We start from the raw sequence: 15,032 nt of genomic DNA on the forward strand, positions 1-15,032 counted from the left end.
GTTAGAAACCCAAGTACTTAGGTCATCACCCGCTGCCTTCCCAGGAACATTAGCATGAAGCTGGATCAGAAACAGAGTAGCCAGCATTCATATCTGCACTCTGATATGAAATGCTTAATGTCACCAATGGAGACATAATTCACTGAGTCACAATACTATCCTCCTCTCTTTAGTGTTGATAAAGCCTTTATCATGCCAGAGAAGCCCAATTTCAATTTTCTCCTCACTGAAAACAAGCCTGTAGAATTGGATTGATATTTCTTATCAGAAGACAGGATAAGTCCATTCTTTCCTTATCAGTAGATTTGCTCTGGAGACTTTCACCAAACAAGGAGAGGAGAGAGTCCAGAAACTAGGGAAAAGGAAGAGTAGGAATAAATTAAATAGTTTGAATACTCTATCAACCCAGCGGTCGTGTCTAACTTACCCATTGAGGTTAATACTCTCAAGCTCCTGGCACAAAAATTACTATACTACAGAGATCCAATATGCTTTTACTGATTGAGTGAGAAAAGAAATGAACCAATCATTCATGTCTATGAGGGTTGTTGGCAAACTACAAGTATATAGCACCCTACAAATGGTCATTATTTTTCATATTAGAAGTAGTAAATAAGCAAATTACAAATCAAGACACAGTGACAGGAAATAGTATGTCTAACTTGGAAAGAAGTTCTTTCCAAACTCCTAACTTTGCATCACTTTCTCAGTCATAGCATCACACAATGTAGAGCTTGAAAGGAATTTTAAAGATTTTCTTGTTTGAACATTCATCTTTATTCAGAATTCCACAATGTTTCCATCAAGTAGGGGTCACTTAACCTCTGTTCAAACACTTCCAGAGACAAGGAACCCAACATATGCAAAGACAGTTTATATTTTTGGCAGGGAATGGAAGTAGAGCAGTAGGTAAGGTTAGAAAAGTGAAATTCTAGAATTGTGCTGTTTAATAGGCAGCCTCATGTGACTACTGAGCAACTGAAATGTGGCTAGTCCAAACTGAGGTACACTGTGATTCTGCACTTAATATAAAATAATGGATGAAAATATCTCATTATTAATTTTTATAATTATTACATGGAAAAACTGTATCATGCATCATTGAATTAAATAAAATATAGGATTTTTCTCAGTGATCTAAGTTTTGCAGAGGTATTTAAGATAACATTTATGGCCAGCGCCGCAGCTCAATAGGCTAATCCTCCACCTAGTGGCGCTGGCACACTGGGTTCTAGTCCTAGTCAGGGCACCGGTTCTGTCCCAGTTGCCCCCCTTCCAGGCCAGCTCTCTGCTATGGCCAGGGAGTGCAGTGGAGGATGGCCCAAGTACTTGGGCCCTGCACCCTATGGGAAACCAGGAGAAGCACCTGGCTCCTGTCTTCGGGTCAGCGCGGTGCGCCGACTGCAGTGGCCATGGGAGGGTGAACCAACGGCAAAAGGAAGACCTTTCTCTTTCTCTCTCTCACTGCCCACTCTGCCTGTCAAAACAAAACAAAACAAAACAAAACAAAACAAAAAGATAACATTTATAAGACTTGATATTTGGGGCTGGGTTAACACGCTGACCTGAAGCACCAGCATCCCATATGGATGCCAGTTCAAGGCCTGGCTGTTCCACTTCCCATCCAGCTCTCTGCTATGGCCTGGGAAAGCAGTAGAAGATTGCCCACCCAAGTCTTTGGGCCCCTGCACCTGCGTGGGAGACTCAGAAGAAGCTCTTGGCTCCTGACTTCTGATTGGCACAGCTCCGGTCGTTGCAGCCAGTTGGGGAGTGAACCAGCAGATGGAAGACCTCTCTCTCTCTCTCTGCCTCTCCTCTCTCTGTGTGTAACTCTGACTTTCAAATAAATAAATAATTTTTTTAAAAAAAGACTTGATATTCAAGTTTTCAAATCTTAATTATCACAAAAACATTTACACAGGCCACTTAGGAGTATTAAGATGATTGATGCCACCAAATAAGCCTTCATTAAGGTTTAAATAGTCCTTCTAATATGATACTTGAAACACAGCTTTTAAATACTTGGTCAAATTTGTCCTGCCAGAAAAGCACACTCCCTCATCTTCTAGCTTCCCTATTCTCACATTGCTCCAAGAGCACAGTCAAGTGCCTGAGCCAGTATCTGGAGAGAACATATCCTGTCCTCCTTGAAGTCAGATGACCTAACAGCAAGGGCTTACCTAATGCCTCACATTTTGAGAAAAACTTAATAGGGTCAGAGGTGGAAAGAATGCCCTTGGAAATTCTGCTTATCCCCTTCAGGCTGCACCTGCCCAGCTTCTAGTACATGAAGATGAAATATTTTTGACTCTTATCTCTTTCAAAATATGACTTAATATAATAGCCTACCCTTAACCATGTTTTACCTTCTGTGGTTCCAGTTGCCAGTGGTCAACCATGACCTGAAAACATTAAATGGAACATTTCAAAAACAAACAATTCATAATCTTAAATGTATGTGTCCTTCTGCGTGGCATGATGAAATCTCATATTTTACAGCTTCATTCTACTCAAGACGTGAGTCATGACTTTTTCCAGCATATCCACATGGCATACAATACCTGCCCTTAGAAGCAACCTTGGCTATCATATTGACTGCCATGGTATTGCCATGTTTGTGCTCAAGTAATTTTTATTTTTACTAAATAATGGCCCTAAAGCACAAGAATAGTGATGCTGGAAATTTAGATATGCCAAAGAGAAGCTATAAAGTGCTTCCTTAAGTGAAAAGATGAGAGTTCTTGATTTAGTAAGGAAAGAAAACAGTATGCTGTGGTTGATGGGCATAACTAATTTTGTTCACATGGAATTATGAGGAAGGAAAAAGAAATTCATGTTAGTTGTGGTTTCACACCTCAAACTACAGAAGTTATGGCCACAGTACCCAGTAAACGCTTAGTTTTATAGTTCACTGCTATCCATGGTTACAGGTATTCACTAGGAGTCTTGGAATGTATCCTCCATGGAGTAAAACGGACCTCCATAATCATGTGACCTGAGAATATGCCAGAAAATGCTGCAAAAGGCATAAATTTAGTTAAGGCAGAAAATTAGGGAGAAAAACAAACCAAGTGTTTTATCAACAACAAACTGAGCTAAGAACATGATACAGCTGCTACAAAAAAAAAAAAAAAAGAAGAAGAATTCTAAGGTACAAAGATGTTATGGCCATTTTACTCATCTGTAGACATACAACATCTTAGAAAAGTCATCAGTACCAGGGGAGGTCCAGAGATGACCAGAATTATACAGGATCTAATATATGTCTCCATTCACAGGGACTCAGAGTGAATGGCTGCAGAAGAGTTGGGGAATAGCTGGTGAAGGGCAGATAGACACAAGTATGTTCTCTTGAAATCTTTGAAGAGCTGTCATGAAAAAGAAATTATGCTTGTTCTCATTCTCTACAAATGACAGAATAGGTACCTATCTGAGTATTAGGGAGGTTAAATCAGACTTGTGATTTAAACGTTAGGTAAATAATTTAATATCTGAGAGCAAGTTGTTCATCTGAAAAGAAAGATATTATAAGTAGCTAATCTTAGGTGTTAAATAACAGATATAACAAGATCTAAAAAGTGTTTAGATAATATTAGCTTGGATCAACTGATGTGATAGGGGATGCCTGAAAATGCAATAAGCTGCCTCTAGAGGAGGGTTTTACCACAAGCTAGATGATCATACGCCAATGATGTTGTTTGAATATGCCTGCATTGGGTAGAAGAACTAACCAATGATCCATAAGGACCCTCCTAACTCAAAAATTCTTCACAGTTTTTAACTAACCCTCAAGTCTCTCTCCCCTGTGCTCCTCACACTTTGTCCATCGCACAAACATAGGAGTTATCACACTTTCTCATCAGTGACTATAAACATGTCTTTTCCCACATAACCTGTGAGCTCCTTAATGTCAGGCCATGCCTTGTCCATCTTTGATCCCCATGAGCCTTCACCAGTGTCTGACATACAGCCAGAATTTAATAAGCATTTGTATAATGAAGATGTCTCGAGACTAGACTTGACTTGGGCTCCTGCCTGCTTCTCTACCTAAGTGGCAATTCTAGTAATATTAGGGATCCAACTAATATTCAATCCAGGCATTTCTAGAACTCTTGTGATTGTGCTGTAAACATCCCTTGGGGCATTAAATTGTCTTGCTGAGTAAAACACTCCAACTGCATAATATTAATTGCATTGTGAAGTTATGAAATTTGGACAACTATGTGATACCTAATACCTGAAGTCTCCTCCTGGCCGCAAGATATGGCTCTTTGAGCATCATACACACTATCCAGAGTCCTGCTCTCCAGTTGATAAAGAGGCTCAGCTCACATCAATGGAGAGCCTTATGCACTTTTTTTATGTACCAAATGTTTCTAAAAGCAGCAAGAGGCATAATATTGCAATGCAGTCACAGTATTCAAAATTAACCTAACACCTGCCTGTCTACTAGAAAAGTGTGTTTGCATAATTACTGACTGATTCTTCCAGTACCTAAGTTCTTCTGAGGCACCCTTCAGATCCCCAGACTTATTAATCATTAATACGTTTGTCCAAGTACTTCCCAAAATATGAATGGCCCAATAAATACTTGGTGAGTAACTAAAGAGTCTTTTAATAGCACAACAGAGGTAATAATATGGCTTCCAAATTCTAACTGTAGAGTAGCTTAGACATTTAAAGAAAGTGGTTCAACTATCACTCAATGCAAGGAAAAAATTTTTCATACTCTATACTCTGAATTAACACAATTGTTGAAGAATCACAACTACCCAAAAAACCTAAAAATTCCATATGGGGTATGAGTAAAATTAGCAAAGAAACTTCCAGCCCTGGTATTGGAATGTGATTCTAAACAAACTGACAGTGGGTTTGTTTCAACACCAAGCTCTCTCTCTGCTTGGGAATGCAGTGAAGGGAAAGTCTGAAAGGAAAGCCAGTCTTGGCAAAAGCTCTTTTGTTCTTTCATGTATTCCAAAGATGTGAGGCTCCAGGAGCACTCAAGTCCTCAACCCTGGGCATGACTAAAGCTGTTACAAACTTGAGAAAAACAATTTCCCTTCTGCTTCAAACAGTACGTGCAGCCCTGAAAGCACAGAACCTACCCAAACTGCACAAACAAGAAGCACATGTTTTCCGTCACGACTAATTTCCTCAGTAATGATGTGTTATTTCTTTATGATATCCTTACAGCCCATTTTCCTCCCATTAACTGTGTATGAAGTCTTTGTAGGGGTGAGCTTTTCCTAAGACAGTGTTCATTCATGAAACTTCCTAATTCTATCAATTGTTCTAATCTTTTATGTGATTTAAGTGTTAAGTAGGAGACTGTTTATGTCTGCAGGAGTTCAGATACCTATATACACTGCATTAGCTTTCATCAGTGATGATTAAAAGGACTTTTATATATACTTTTCTGAAAAGAATCAAAAGAATGAGTGAGGAAATGTTAGACCACTATGCTCCCTACTGACTCTTCTCTCCTTTCTGTTTATCACTTATTACTCTGATGACTGTCGTGAATCATTTGTAGGTTTAACATTTTTGTCTTTGCTCATAGAACAGTGAATTTGGGGTTTGGTTGGTTCAGAGTAATTTTTGTAAAACTACAGTGCTTTCTTGGACAACATTGCTAAGGGATTCTTTCGTTGCAGAGTTCATTAGACAGGACCATTTTCTACACTGATTTGACATTTGTAATTGACTCAGAAAAAGCCTAAACAATCTTTATGCCTCAGAGAAATTTAAAGAGAAGAACCTAAGGTAAATGTCACCCACAAAAGCCAAGGAAAGTGCTTCTCTCAACAGGGTGAGCAGAATATAGTAACTGTAGGCTATTTGGAGATCAATTAAGAAAAACCATCCCCTATTCACACTGAATAGGTCATACTAATGTTCTGCTTATATATGCAAGGAAGTTTAAAACAAGAAGAAAGCCTACCTCTAGAGAGGTATGGTTTTTGCAATTATGAGAATAATATTGAGACTTTCACAGCCATTCATTCACCTGACAGCACATGACCCTGAATATAGCTCAGCACACTGCCCAATAAAGAGCTAAATTAGTAACAATACTCATAAATGTCCATGAGTAAAATGGAAGTCATTCCTGCAGTGGTAAAAACCACACTAATGAAGACAACGTTCACAAAGACTCTTTCTCACAAGGTCCTGGATAGTGTAGATGCTATGATCACCAGCCATTCTCCAAGGTTGCAAAGCTCTTGCCACAAGCATGACCAAAACCAGGGGTGTCCTTATATGCCTGGCTTCTAAAGGTGGAAGATATCCCTTTAAAAAGATGTCTCTGGGAGTCCCATGAGAAGAAATAATTTCATAATAGTAATTAGAGCCACTGTGTAGATTCTGGTAAGGTAATTCAGCTATAGATAATAAAGATTCCCTAGGTATTCTAAAAGGAATTCCAAACATAAAAGAAGGAAACAGCATCAATGCATTGGATTCAGTCTTTTTATTAAATTCATTTTCTTTAAAAATGAACAAAAAAAAACGGGAAAAAAAGATCAAACAAAGTTCGGATATCAATGATATGTGCCCAGAAGATCACCCAGTTATACCCATCAACAATGAAGGGTGATAAGTAAGACAAAGGAATGAACTATGTTCTGGGAATGAGGCCCTTAGCACATGTTCCCAATACACCAGATTTAGACGGTTTTTCTTGGGATCTTTGCAAAGTCTGACCATTCCCAAGGAGCCTGACCATGCTCAGAGTTCAATAGTGAATACATCAATATTTCTCATTCTATGAAAAGCATTCATTCTCAGTTAAGGAATGCTTCACTTTGAAATTCTTTTCACCTCTTAAATATTGCATAGCTTTTTAGAGACCTTGCTTTCTAGGATTCTAGATCTGTTAATGATGTAATAAACATTCATAGAATAATTGTTATTACATAGTATTTGCTGTTTGTGAGACTGTTATTTCATTAAATGTCATGTCATTTAATATCTGTGAGGACTCATCATTACTCCCAGGAAGCAGGTGAGGATATTGAAGCCCAGAAGGACAAATCACCTTCCCCAATATGACATAGTCTGTGAAGAAACCAGGATTTCACCTCATGTCTTTTCAGTCTTGGATGTTTTTACTACACCAGGTTGTCTCTGACCAATGATGAGATGATCAAAAGATTTAAAAAGGAAACTTCTCAATTTGATGCAATCCCAATAGTTGATTTTGGCTTTGACTGCCTGTGCCTCCCGGGTCTTTTCCAGAAATTCTTTGCCTGTGCCAATATCTTGAAGGGTTTCTCCAATGTTCTCTAATAACTTAATGGTGTCAGGACGTAGATTTAGGTCTTTAATCCACGTTGAGTGGATTTTTGTGTAAGGTGTAAGGTAGGGGTCTTGCTTCATGCTTCTGCACGTGGAAATCCAATTTTCCCAGCACCATTTATTGAATAGACTGTCCTTGCTCCAGGAATTAGTTTTAGATCCTTGATCAAATATAAGTTGGCTGTAGATGTTTGGATTGATTTCTGGTGTTTCAATTCTGTTCCATTGGTCTATCCATCTGTTTCTGTACCAGTACCATGCTGTTTTGATTACAACTGCCCTGTAGTATGTCCTGAAGTCTGGTATTGTGATGCCTCCGGCTTTGTTTTTGTTGTACAAGATTGCTTTAGCTATTCGAGGTCTCTTGTGCCTCCATATGAATTTCAGCATCATTTTTTCTAGATCTGCGAAGAAGGTCTTCGGTATCTTGATTGGTATTGCATGGAATCTATAAATTGCTTTTGGGAGAATGGACATTTTGATGATGTTGATTCTTCCAATCCATGAGCATGGAAGATTTTTCCATTTTTTGGTATCCTCTTCTATTTCTTTCTTTAAGGTTTTGTAATTTTCATCGTAGAGATCTTTAACGTCCTTGGTTAAGTTTATTCCAAGGTATTTGATTGTTTTTGTAGCTATTGTGAATGGGATTGATCTTAGAAGTTCTTTCTCAGTCATGGCATTGCTTGTGTATACAAAGGCTGTTGATTTTTGTGCATTGATTTTATATCCTGCCACTTTGCCAAACTCCTCTATGAGTTCCAATAGTCTCTTAGTAGAGTTCTTTGGATCCTCTAAGTACAGAATCATATCGTCTGCAAAGAGGGATAGTTTGACTTCTTCCTTCTTGATTTGTATTCCTTTGATTTCTTTTTCTTGTCTGATGGCTCTGGCTAAAACTTCCAGAACTATGTTAAATAGCAGTGGTGAGAGTGGGCATCCCTGCCTGGTGCCAGATTTCAGTGGAAATGCTTCCAACTTTTCCCCATTCAATAGGATGCTGGCTGTGGGTTTTTTATAAATTGCTTTGATTATATTGAGGAATGTTCCTTCTATACCCAATTTGCTTAGAGTTTTCATCATGAAAGGGTGTTGAATTTTATCAAATGCTTTCTCTGCATCAATTGAGATAACCATATGGTTTTTCTTCTGCAGTCTGTTAATGTGGTGAATCACATTGATTGATTTGCGAATGTTGAACCATCCCTGCATACCAGGGATGAATCCCACTTGGTCTGGGTGGATGATTTTCCTGATGTGTTGTTGTATTCTATTGGCCAGAATTTTATTGAGGATTTTTGCATCTATGTTCATCAGGGATATTGGTCTGTAATTTTCTTTCAGTGCTGCATCTTTCTCTGGCTTAGGGATTAAGGTGATGCTGGCTTCATAGAAAGAATTTGGGAGGATTGGGATTGCATCAAATTGAGAAGTTTCTGTACTGCAAAAGAAACAGTCAGGAGAGTGAAGAGACAACCAACAGAATGGGAAAAAATATTTGCAAACTATGCAACAGATAAAGGGTTAATAACCAGAATCTACAAAGAGATCAAGAAACTCCACAAAAACAAAACCAACAACCCAATTAAGAGATGGGCCAAGGACTTCAATAGACATTTTTCAAAAGAGGAAATCCAAATGGCCAACAGGCACATGAAAAAATGTTCAAGGTCACTAGCAATCAGGGAAATGCAAATCAAAAGCACAATGAGGTTTCACCTCACCCCGGTTAGAATGGCTCACATTCAGAAATCTACCAACAACAGATGCTGGCGAGGATGTGGGGAAAAAGGGACACTAACCCACTGTTGGTGGGAATGCAAACTGGTCAAGCCACTATGGAAATCAGTCTGGAGATTCCTCAGAAACCTGAATATAACCCTACCGTTCGACCCAGCCATCCCACTCCTTGGAATTTACCCAAAGGAGTTTAAATTGATAAAGAAAAAAGCGGTCTGCACCCTAATGTTTATTGCAGCACAATTCACAATAGCCAAGACCTGGAACCAACCTAAATGCCCATCAATGGTAGACTGGATAAAGAAATTATGGGATATGTATTCTTTAGAATACTATACCGCAGTAAGAAACAACGAAATCCAGTCATTTGCAACAAAATGGAGGAATCTGGAACACATCATGCTGAGTGAAGTAAGCCAGTCCCAAAGGGACAAACACCATATGTTCTCCCTGATCGGTGACAACTGACTGAACACCAAAAAGGAAACCTCCTGAAGTGAAATGGACACTATGAGAAATGGTGACTTGATCAGCATAGCCCTGACTGCTAATGGACAACTTAATACATTATCCCTCATAGTATTTTTTTTTTGTCTGTTCTACTTAATATGACTGGTTTAATTCTGTAATTATCACACAGTTATTCTTAAGTGTTGAAAATTAACTGAAATGTGATCCCTGTTAAACATAAGAGTGGGAATAAGAGAGGGAAGAGATGTATAATTTGGGACATGCTCGGGCTGACTTGCCCCAATTGGTAGAGTTGGAAACATACCAGGGGATTCCAATTCAATCCCATCAAGGTGGCATGTGCCAATGCCATCTCACTATTCCAAGTGATCAATTTCAGTTCACAATTGATCATAATGAAAGGACTAAGAGTCAAAGGGAGCACATAAACAAGTCTAGTATCTGCTAACACTAACCGATAGAATAAATAAAGGGGAGAGTGATCCAACATGGGAAGTGAGATACTCAGCAGACTCATAGAATGGCAGATGTCCTAAATAGCACTCTGGCCTCAGAATCAGCCCTAAAGGCACTCGGATCTGGCTGAAAAGCCCATGAGAGTATTTCAGGCATGGAAAGCCAAGACACTCTGGCAAAAAGATCTCTGTGAGTGAGATCCCAGTGGAAAGAACAGGTCTTCAAAGAGGGAGGTGCCTTTCTCTGAAGGGAGGAGAGAACCTCCACTTTGACTATGACCGTGTCTAAACAAGATAAGAGTCTGAGAACTCAAGGGGCTTCCATAGCCTTGGAAACTCATGACTGGTGCATAGGGAGATTACTGATGCCAGAAACAGGAGTGTCAATTTGTAAAGTCAACAACAGGAGTCACTGTGCACTTACTCCTCATGTAGGATCTCTGTCCTTAATGTGCTGTACACTGAGGCTTAATGCTATAACGAGTACTCAAACAGTATATTTCACTTTGTGTTTCTATGGGGGTGCAAACTGTTGAAATCTTTACTTAATGTACACTAAACTGATCTTCTGTAAAAAAAAAAAAAAAGAAATTATCAATTCCCAACTTGACTCTCACTGGGATTAAACATGACAATAGGTCTGATCTGATTTCATCATCATTTAAAAAAAATCATCTATTATTTTTCACTTTATGTTTCTGTGTGGGAGCAAACTGTTGAAATCCTTACTTAAGGTATACTAAGCTGATCTTCTGTATATGAAGATAATCGAAAATGAATCTTGATGTGAATGGAAGGGGAGAGGGAGTGGGAAAGGGGAGGGTTGTGGGTGGGAGGGACGGTATGGGGGGGAAGCCATTGTAACCCATGAGTCGTACTTTGGAAATTTATATTCATTAAATAAAAGATAAAAAAAAAGATTTAAAAAGGAATAATTTAGAAGCAGTCATATATTCCAAAACTTAAATAAAAGAGACTGTAACTATGTGACTTGTACTCATTCCTCAAAACAAAACAATCATTTTTAGCCTTCATGACATTACTTTATTCCTCCTATATTTTTCTTTCACAAAAGGCAGTGGCACCCAAATCATTATCATCTACTGGGAAAGGTTTTCCTTAGGACACTGCCTGGGGACAATTTTCAGAAGTCAAGCTATTTTTTAATTCTACTTCTGGGCTAGCATTTAAGCTTGAATATAAATTTCTATTTCTTACTACTGACATTCAATAATGTTGGCACTTAGCTAGGGCACAAAATATCATATATCATGGAGCAACCCATGCTTACCACTTCCACATAAATAATGTCCTATACAGAAAGGAATTGCACTTAAATTGACAAAGATTTTGTGATTATCATGGAAGGGAAGAATATCCAAATTAATCCTAATATCAAGCCTTGACAGTTTTTTCTCTCATCAATCTGTTGGTAGATCGCTTTTCTAAAAATAAGTCTTCCTGTCCCTTTTGTTGATGCATAGACTTCCCGGGAGTCTTACTCAGTGCCTATGACTTTCTGCTTATATGTAATCCCAGAAGGATAAAATTGCTTGCTTTGCCACTAACGTTGCTGTATTAAATGAAGCCTGTACTGGAAGATTTTATGTAAGAAAAACTATCCAACTTACCTTTGCAAGCAAATCAAATCTTCATTGACTATCTTATATCTTAACCTGGGTGTAGATAGATGATTCCAGTAGAAACACTGGGGGAGAAATTTAAGTTTTCACAAAGAGTAAGCGTGAATCACTTGTCCATAAAGGGTACTTTTTATGAGAAATAGCATTGTCACCCAAAAGGCTGTTTTCCAGGCCGTTTTGAAATTGTTCATATCTATCATCTTCAAACTACATTCAGAGTCCTGACATTGATTTTTATATGAAAAGACTACAAATCACTTTGAAACATGCCAAGCCCCTGTAATGTAGCCCATAAAACACACATACATTTCCATGTAAATTAATCAAGAGAGTATGGTCAAGAATGTAACAGTAATTTGGAAAATCAGTCTAGAGGAAGATGATTTTGATTGCATAAGTCTCCTCAAAATAGCCTGAAATTATCCTAGGTCCAACTTAGAGAACTTCACAATGAACCATAGAGATTTAGAATAAAAAAAGACCTCAATATCCTGTTGATTTACTCATTTTTGGTTCATAGGATGGAAGTAGATTGATATTTTTATTTTTTATACAGATTCTAATATTTTTTGCTTTTTATTATGGTAACTTTAAGTATACTTAAATGTAGGGAGATTATGTAATAAATTTCTATATATGAGCAGAAGTCATACCAATTGAGTTGCCAATCTTTAACCTTCTTACTTTTCACCCAAGGAATTCAAAATCCTGAGAAGCAACTTAGCTGAGTTGTGGCTGACTTCATGCCTGAAAGTTAAGTTCTACCATTTCCCTTTTCCCAGATAGCACTTTCCCCCTGAAATTTATATTTGCTAAATAAAAGTTAAAAAAAATAAAATAGAAGGAAATAAAATTAATATCTAAGTAATGTTATAGTCATTGCCTAATGAGATTAAAAATAAATGGCTCATTAATCTTAGCAGAAAACCCTTTGTCCTCCAAGACTAAATTGTTATCTACCATTCAGCTTTCTCCCCACCCTAAATTATCATCCAGCACTCTAATATCAACAAAGCAAATTTAAAACTCAGAAAAGAGGGCCCAAGGAGAAATAGAAACCATTTCTAAAACTGGACATCTAATCCTTTCCTGCCACAGTGTGATTTCCAATACAAGTTTCCCTGTTTTTAGTTAAAGATGCCTAATGCTTCTGGTGTGCAAAACTTAAAATTTTAGAATTCTATTTTCCCATTTTCTTATAGTCCATTTCTAGCCAGTCTTCAAATCTTGTCAACTTTTCTTCTATAAAATTTCTTAAATGGGTTCACTTCTCTGAAACCCCCCACTTGCATCCCTTCATCCCATCACATCTGGTCTATGACAATAGCCATTTCACCAGCCAACTTTCCATTATTCCTTTCCCAGTCTACTAATACACCACTAGGATGGGAGGGGGAAGAAAGTCTCCCAAGTGCTGCCCTCAGCATATTTCTTACTTCCAAAGGCCTCTCATTGTCTCTCAAACCATATTTTACTACTACTCTGTGGAGCACTACTCTGTCAGCGCTCCACATCTGACAGCCACTGTCCTTCCTACTCATTTAAACCTATCCCCTAATATTTCAAGCCTGAACACCTTGCCCAGTTAGGTCATTTCCCTTGCCTACCCTAAAAAGCCACTCTCACGCTAGTCACCTGTAATATCCACTGGAACCTAACTTTAACCTAGGGCCATGTTTAGAAGTAACCTTCCCAGGTTTGCGCAGTGGTAGTATCGTAGCCGATGAAGTTTTTCTGAGACACAATTATTGTTAATTGAAAACTTTTCCCAGAAGTAACATTCTTGATTGAGCCTAATGACTGCACAGTGAATTTTCTCTTTCTCTGACTCTCCCCTGCACTACAAGTAGCCTGTTCGTTCAACCTAGCTCTGGATTTTATTCTAAAATCCTTCATTTGTGTTCTGTTTTCCCAGCTAGATTATAAACTCCCAGCTAGACTATAAACTTTCTCTCCTTTCATACAATACATGGTTGTAAACTCTTTAAAAGCAAGGAATGTGTTTCATACATTTTTGACTTTCCCATAAGATGCTGAACTGCACCTTACATTTAATAAATAGTGGGTTTTAAGGCAGTATGTTGGAAAAATTCCTGAGTGAAGGTAAGTCTTCAGATGTAACCTAATATGAAGATGAAATAAGGGGATTAGGTAGACACATAGACTTCTCTTTATAATAAAAGTATCAAGTGAAAGTTATTCAATTTTCTGTATTGATAGCTTTAAATAATTATTACTGTGTTTCTAAATCTTCATTCAATAAGGATATTTATTACAAAAAAAGACAAATATTGTTCTAAGCATCAAAAGAAGGCCATACACTAAAACAGCACCCTAAAGTTTATAACTCAGGATAAAAATTAAGAATGTTTTAAATAAGATTTCATTTTTCTAATTAAAAGTGTCATGATAGTCCACTAAAGAGTGAATAAACACCACAAACTCCCTACTTCTAACTCCTCTTTGATTTAAGAAATAACAAATTAAAGGAGACTCCAGCCAAACTAACTTGAGCAAAGAAGTGAATGGAAAGTTAGGCCTGGACATGCTCTCATAGTGGCTGCTGGGAGCCTCTCCTCGCCAGGCCGGCAGGAGGCCAGGTCTGGTTAATGCCCACTCAGTCTGCGACCCTGCTTAGCTGACACTGTGAGCAGATTGGCCAAGTGGAAAGAAAGCTGTTGTGAAGTAAATGTCAAGAAAGTATGATTTTGAAAGAAAACAAAAATTTGAAATCTTGATGAAATAAACCTATTTTAGAAATCTTTCGTAAGAAAACATTCAGAAATGCAGACAAGATGACTTCTTCACGGTATTAATTCTGATAATTACAAGTTGAAAGCAGCCTAAACTAGATCCTAATATGTGAATGAGAATTGTATGTTTTGGTGGAGCTTTCCCAGAGCTCGCAAAAAAAAAAAAAAAAATGCCAAAAGGGACCAGACCAGTCACTCAGGCAGAGAAAATGATCTATGTAATGTGAAATATTCTGATTTTTAAATATTACCAACTAATTCAAATAGTTTTTAATATTGCAAAAATCAAACAAAGTATGTCTATGGGCCAGGCTTTGCCCACACATCACCAGCCTGCTATGTCTGATCTATGTGGTAAACTTTTTGAAAGCTATATGTTAAAATATTTTTCATAAAAATGCTCTTAATATAAGATTAGGAGAAAATGAAAGTTGTCTTAATCACTTAAAATATATATGTTTAGAAAAAAAGACAGTAAAGACATCAAAATAAAAGCTATATGAGGAGTGAGGCTAGATGATTTATTATCTTGATACTTTTCTGTAATTTAAAATCATATTCAAAAAGATAGTTTATTACTTTATAATAGTTTTCTAAAAGTATCATAGAGAAGGAAAAACACATCTGCTCAGCCCTTCTATTGGGTTCAGCAGATCTGGATTCAACTGTAT

General features: G+C 37.7%; 1 pseudogene; it reads left to right on the top strand.

Moving 5' to 3' along the window:
* The first annotated feature begins 13,302 nt into the window (after window positions 1-13,302).
* LOC127483028 (U4 spliceosomal RNA) lies at window positions 13,303-13,410 on the top strand (annotated as a pseudogene).
* Window positions 13,411-15,032: the final 1,622 nt, after the last annotated feature.

The sequence above is a fragment of the Oryctolagus cuniculus genome, chromosome 4 (assembly GCF_051225735.1).
Source record: "Oryctolagus cuniculus isolate XC-2025 breed Fujian yellow rabbit chromosome 4, ASM5122573v1, whole genome shotgun sequence".
Lineage (NCBI taxonomy): Eukaryota > Metazoa > Chordata > Mammalia > Lagomorpha > Leporidae > Oryctolagus > Oryctolagus cuniculus.